This window comes from Hyperolius riggenbachi, chromosome 8 (assembly GCF_040937935.1).
Source record: "Hyperolius riggenbachi isolate aHypRig1 chromosome 8, aHypRig1.pri, whole genome shotgun sequence".
Taxonomy (NCBI): Eukaryota; Metazoa; Chordata; class Amphibia; order Anura; family Hyperoliidae; genus Hyperolius; species Hyperolius riggenbachi.
Window position 1 is genome coordinate 225293075 of NC_090653.1, and position 7440 is coordinate 225300514.

Consider the following 7440-nt stretch of genomic DNA (forward strand, 5'->3'; position numbering starts at 1 on the left):
TAAACTGCAGCTGCGTGGCCGTGGCTCGGGTGCTCGCTCCCGAACGCGTCATCGGGAGCTTACTGCACAGGCGAGCAGCAAGCAGTATTCGTCTAGTTAGAAGAATAATCGGACCAGCGGCAGGGAATGGAGAATCGTAGGACGGGACATGACAGCTGCAGGGGGCTGATAGGAGCCACAGGTAAGTGTTAGTTTTTGTTTTTATTGGCCTCCACAGAACCTTTTTAAGTTATACTATTTGCCTGGCAGCCCTGCTGATCTCTTCTGCTGTAGTAGAGTCTGTATCGCACACCATGAAACAATTATGCAGCTAATCAAGTCGGATACATCAAAACAAAAAATTGATCGCTACAACCACCTCTCATAAATCCAATCAGGAGCAGGAGTCTTGCAGGCCACATACGCATCAATGCAGAAAGAGAATCCCTGCATCGATCAGTGATTAAAAGTCCGATTTTTATTGCAGCCTATTTGGACACAGCATTAACGCTCACGCGTATCGGAGCAAAGACATGGCTCCTTAGTCATAGCTCTTTCTGCTCTGCATGCTTGTTCAGGGTCTATGGCTAAATGTATTAGAGACAGAGGCTCAGCAGACCAGCCAGGTAACCTGCATTATTTAAAAGGAAATACATCTGTCAGCCTGCACATCCCTCTCAGTTCAGCTGTGATTTAACCTGTAAAAGAGGTGTCCTATTAATGTATAAATATATCAATGTGCAATATAAATTAGCCAGTTATCTCTAGGCCTATACAAAGGACAAGGGGACATTAACTGTGCATGGAGGAAAGGAGATTTTACTATTTATTTACAGAAGGATTTTTCACAAGAAGAGTGGCTAAGGTGTTCCGCATCTTGCCACAGGAAGTCGTAGGGACAAATCCTATACTTGTATCAAAAGGGGTTTGGATAGTTTCATTTGAAGGGAATCTCCAGCTATGATTGCTTGGTATAAGAAGATGAGATCATGATCCAGTTGGAGAGTTTCTGGCTTTTCTGTCCTCAGGAAAGGAGAGGTAAGAACTTCCGAAGCAGTGGGTAAGATAATAAAGGCATACTTTTCCTACAATTGCAAAGTACCAAGAAAAGAGAATTGGCTCTCGGGTGCATGAAGAGGATGAAAATTATTTAATCACATATATATCAAAACAGACAATATACAAAATACAATAGTACAAAAAACACCCATAAATATAAAAATAAACCCCATAAAAAACTCCTCACAAACCCTCCAGAAAAAATAGGGGCTGCAGTCCCCCAAAAAGGATGAAATTGAGCACTCTGCACACACTTAATGGTGATATCATTGTTGTGGGCAAATCAAGAGGCCACAGGCGTTCAGGCCCAGCACATAATAGACAGCAAACAGCAATGGGTGCCAACAAAAGCTCCTAAGTGATGTTCTTGAAATGTGTAGCAGGCACAGGGAAGCAAGTTAAAATGCGGCATCCGAAGCAAAGCAAAAGCAAACTCATGAGCTGACAGCATAGATAGCATCAGGCAGGCTAATAGCATGCAGTATTGATAACTTGTAATGCAGATAGATGGCAGGTGATGAGCCTGGATAAGCAAGCAGTCCCTCAATCGCAGGGTGTGAGGTGGTAAATCAGAACACAAAGATCTTATCCCAGGATAAACACATGTAACAAATGTTCTGCAAAGTCCCCCAATCGCAGGGTCTGTATGGTCAAACAGCCATATCTATGCACAGATGCTGCTCACAAATAGTTACCAAACTTCATTAAAGAAATCCGGGGCCCATATGCATGTCCGCAGGGTTCCCTTGATGTGGCCATGCAGCTGATCCAAAGGCCGAATTATGAAATGTCCATGGAACCAGAAGGAACCAGAAAGGTGCAGGTGCCAGAGAACGGAGGGATGGAGGAGGAAATCCGCGCTGTCAGGAGGAGCCTGACATGTTTCGCCGCCACTAGCGGCCTTTTCAAAGGCAGACAGCTTTTCCTACAATTATCATGCCAAGGGTGATATGCTAGTATTACAAAAGTTCTTTCTGCAGCTACCTACTTATGCAGCCAAACAAAAAACGTCTAAGCAGTCTTTACATCATACTGATTACTGCAGCCATAGCTGCAATGGACAGAATATTCCTTTTCAGAAATTAAAGTTTGCTTGGGCCAAAGCTCGGGTAAAAAATGAAATACTTGCCTTAATACTTCCAGAATGGGGAAGCATCTGGTTCCTTTAGGCCCCGTTCACATCTATGCTGCGCAGATGGCCGTGCTGATCCCATCCATTGACAGTGAATGGGTCAGCTCTCTGCTTGCGGGCAGAATGCATGCAGCAGTATGCAAGCGCATCATCACGCATCGTTCTGCTGCGCAGCGCCTTTGATGTGAATGGCAGAAGGGCTGTCTATACCCTTCTGCCATTGCATGTCACCACATCATACGCACTTCCAAATGTGCACAGAAGCGCATATGATGTGAATGAGGCCTGAGAGGCTTCCCAAATCATCCTTTGGTCTCGTGTCACCGAGCGTGGTTCCGAGTCGCGCTCCTCTTCAGGCACAAACGCGACTGTACTGCGGCCATATCCGCGCAGTAAGCTGTAGGCATGGCCGTGCTCGCGCAGGTGTAGGAAAGATGTGCTCATGCCAGAAGAGAGTGCTTAAGAGTTGTGGTAGCGGCAAGTATGTCGTTGGAAGCCTCTATAGTATTTGATTCTGAACCCACTCAGGTTCTCTTTAATGATTAATTTCAGAATTCAAATAGAAAACTTTTAATAATTTACAAAAAGAACTCACTTTCAACCTCCCAACTACATCTCTGAAAATGGCATCTTGCCATGCTGGACTTTTCAAGCAGCAGACATAAATCCTCATCATCTTCTTTCTTCACAGAGCTGTGGAATGGTTTAGGCTGGTGAACCAGTACCTCATTCAGGGCGTGGCACAGACCTGTACAGCATTATATGGTGCATAGCAGAGGAAAAACACCAGTGAGTGGTCACATGACCACTATTCAGGGTTGTATACTACTCAGAGTTTGGGTTCAAAGAAAAAGTTTGTTTCCATAAAATGTAACATTGCTAAATTTCCCCACAAAGAAGTAGGGGTACTCCACAATTTTGTGGATTGTAGGTATTGCTCCCCACTCTCTTCTAGTGTGGTACTACTTGCCAGCTTCGTCACAGTTATTGTAGGCAGTGCTGCTCGGATACTACTTTTCACTATCTGGATCTAATTCGGATCCGGATACCCAGATATCCAATCCGGGTTGGATATCCGAGTTTAACATTTTCCAATCCGAATCGGATATCCGACTTCAGTATTCGGCCAGATTCGGATATCTGGATAGAAAACCGGAAGTGACCTAAAAATGGCTTAAAATGCTTCCGCAAAGTCTCTTCAAATGGCCAAAATCTCTTTCGGGGGTCTCTCTCTCTGTCTCGTTTGCTCGGATAGTCTATTCGGCTAGTGGATAAAAATTGGATTATCTGGGTAGTTCGGATATCCGAAATCTTGCTGAGCACCACTGATTGTGGGTTCAACTGTGCTTGCTAGATTACACTACACAAATTTGGTGTGAAAACCAGCACAAAAGTCTTAAAACCATGACCATAAACAAGGGATTGCGAATTAATAACTTTGGAGCAAGTATATGGACTCCAAGGAGTATTTTCTGTGACTAATGCAAAGTGTACCTTCCATTTGAAAATGAAACTAATTTTTACAGAGATGATGTGAAAAGTAATAAAATACTGATGTATGATGTGACTGCAAAGTGTGGCCGTAATGAGTTATATTATAAGTATTTATGAGTTATGTTATAAGCACACTGTGCAGTCATTTACCCATGTCATCCCTGTTACTGCTCCTATTTGTTGCTATTGTAAAGCAAACGTTTAGTCCAGGTCTAATGGCCCATACTCACGGGCTACAATTGTCGCCGCAACACGCGGCGACAGGTCGCCCGTGAGTATGGGCCGTCGCACGGGCGCGCACCCTGATCTGTCGCCCGCCGCTGATGTTGCTAGGCGATTGAAAGCTTCAATCGCCTGGCGACAGTCGCCGCCGCACCTCCGCCGCAACTGTCGCTAGTCCGCGTGAGTACGTGGACTAGCGACAGCAACCTCCATTGAGAATGCGGAGCTTCCGGCGGGTGGAGGAGGAACGTCGGCGACAGCTTCCGTCGCGCCGCTGGTTCCTCTTCCGCGTGTGTATGCGGAGGGACCTGGCGAGGAGCTGTCGCCCACACACTCACGTGTGCTGGCGACAGGCAACTTTTGCTGCCCGTGAGTATGGGCCATTACAAGATGGCCAAGTACAGTTGATGCAGGAAGTTGAAGGAAAAGCATGTGTTGCATTAGTGTGCCACTGCCCAAGGTTCCTGGGTCCCTTTACAGAATGGAGTCTTTGAAACTGCAGAGGAAACACTGTGGTCACCTGAGAAGGAGGCTACTCTTGCTCCAATCTGACGGCTCCTTGGTGCTAAATTCCCCCAACAATCCACGGGAAAGATAACATTAACCTGTATTATTCTTTATTGAGACCTCTTGGTTCTAGAGTGTAAAGGTTTTTTTTTTCCGTTTAAAAATATTTATATTAATTTTCAAAAAAAAGGTAACAGACTGTGTTGTGGAGCCAAAAACATAGGGCTATAAATCACAATCACAATATCATACAATACAATTCAATATAATAGTAAGTCCAACAAGAGCAGGGGTCTCAAACTCGCGGCTCGCGGGCCATTTGCGGCCCTCGATACAATATTTTGTGGCCCTCGCCAGCAAAAGCTTCCTTATAGTTCGCTTCAGTGCTCCCAAGTAATTTGCCGCATTTCCGCCGCTAAACAAGGGCTGCAGAGCCCCCAAATCGCCTGGGGGGCAATCCATCGGCATTTCCTGGAAGGGGCAGAGCTTTCAGCTTCAGCTCTGCCCCTCCTGATGTCAATCGCCCCACGGATCGCCGCCTCTCCCCGCCCCTCTCTGTGAAGGAAGAGTGAGAGGGGCGGGCAGAGGCGGCGATGCGCCGCGATTGTGAAATCCTTATGCGGCCCAGCCTCATCCTGACTTTGCCTCCTGCGGCCCCCCAGGTAAATTGAGTTTGAGACCCCTGAACAAGAGCATATGGCTAATCAAAAACCTTATGCCTAGTACACACCATACTATTTTCTGCTAGACTTTTCTGTTATGCTGGAATTACACGGTACGTTTTTTGCTAAGAATCGCTCCGATAGATGCCTTCAATGATAAAACTCTGACATGTCCGATGTTCCGCTCTGTTCATTTCTGCTCGATTTCTCATAGAAGTCAATGGAAAAAAGATAAGAAAAACGAGTGGAAGATAAGAGAACCGAGCAGCAAATCGAATGGCTAATAGATCGTGCGCCGAATCGAACGCGAAAAATGTACCGTGTATTCCCAGCATAAGATTGTTTTCTGTAGAGACTGGTCATTATCTCTGGTGCATTGTCTTCTGGTTATCTCCTGCTGAGTAGAACAGTGCCTAATTGCTAGGCAGATAGATGGTTAGATAGATAATTTCCAACATCTTGGACTTTATCTGGCAGGTAAATCTGGCAGAAAATCTCACAGAAAATTGTATGGTGTGTACCTAGCATTAGCCATGTTAGTGACAGAGTCACAAAGGTAATTAGGTCATCATAAATGCTGAAGGAGGTATCAGTACGAAAATTACAAAAAATTGTCAATAGTGCGCCTAGTTTAGTCAGCAGCTCACCTAAAAAGGGGGTACCCCAGCACCCCTAATAATTGGATAAAGTATATAATAAATTTAGGCAGCGCTAATTGATAAGAGTATTTAATCGTAGTGAATTCAGTTCATAAATAGACAGTAAAACAACTGTATGAGCGTAATATTCATCAATAATTAACTAAAATAAGTATCATGCACATCCACGCACCAATCATCCCCACACACATACTGCAGTAGGAAAAAAGTGGTACGTGCACTAAAAAATGTAAAAATATATAAAAAATAAATTATAGCAGCAAGCAGTTAATCACATCATAATTGATTGGTATTTTGATTGATTCAATGGAGAATTAACTGCAATAGATAGCGTGAATATACTTGGCAAGTTCCACATAGGATATCTCTGATGGAAATTTCCACACTTATGGCAGCAATCCACGAGAAACAGTATATACGGCAAATGTCCGTTGTGATGCAAAGATCTTCGTAAGTTAATACTCACAGCCCCTCAGATGAATGGAGTGATGGTATCTGGAGCCGCTCGATCCAGTGTGTCCCGGCCGGTGACTACACAGGAGAGTCTAAGAGCCACTGAGGATGGATTGACAGCGGTATCGGGCTGACTTGCCCGGCTCCAGTGCGGGTAGTACAACGTTCCTTCAGCTGTTTCCGGAACGGCTCTCCGTAGCGTGTTAGTGAGACACACCTCCTTCCTCGATCTTCGTGACGTCACTAGAGGATTAGCCAATTGCTGACGCGTTTCGAAGGCAACGTCCTTCTTTCTCAAAGCTGGCTGCGGGTTGGAGGGGTCTGTCTTTTAAAGGGGTTATGGTGTCATCGAAACTTCAGAAACTTTATTCAAATTTATTCGAAAGCATATAATTCTAAATCTTTATTCAAGCCCGCCGGCACAAGGGTATTAAGATTGTAAATCCAATTTGTCTCATGTCTGGACATCTCAAGAATGTAATCTCCTCCCCTCCAAGGTCGCTTCACTATCTCTATAGCGCAGAATCTAGTGCCATTAATCTTGCAATTATGTTGCTGCTTGAAATGATCAGACAGTGGGTGCTTCATATTCCCTTTTTTTATGTTAGTACAGTGTTCACCTAAACGTTCTTTGAGGGGGCGTTTCGTCCTCCCCACATACTGCTTGTGGCATGGGCAAATAATAACATAGATGACACCCTTGGTGTCACAATTCATAATATCTTTAATGGAAAAAGTGTTACCCTCTGTGGTGGAGATGATCTCACTCGTTCGTTCAACTGGCATCCGTGATTCTCTACACATCCTACAAAATCCACAGTTCTTAAAATAACCTGCCTTCATTTTCCCCCTAATCTCTCTAACCGTAGGAGCTATGATATTACCTAAATTACGTGATTTTTTAAATATCACTCCTGGATTCTCTGGAAGTATGTCATTAAGCAAGACATCCTCCTTTAATGTCTCCCAGTGTTTCATCACAATCTTCCGCAATTTTATAGCTTGTGAGGAATAATTGAATATAAGTTTGGGGTCCAGATCAAATCCTTTGTCTTCCTCTGTTCTCTCTTTCAACAAGTTTTCCCTTCTAGTGTTTTTTGCAGATTCTCTTGCCTTATCAATATTCTCCAGACAGTAACCCTTGTCCTCAAATCTCTCTTGCATCTTATCAGCTTCTTCTTCAAAGTCACTCAATCTGGTGCAGTTTCTTCTTAAGCGAAGAAACTGCCCTTGTGGAATATTCGATAGCCACCTCAAATGGTGGCAACTATCC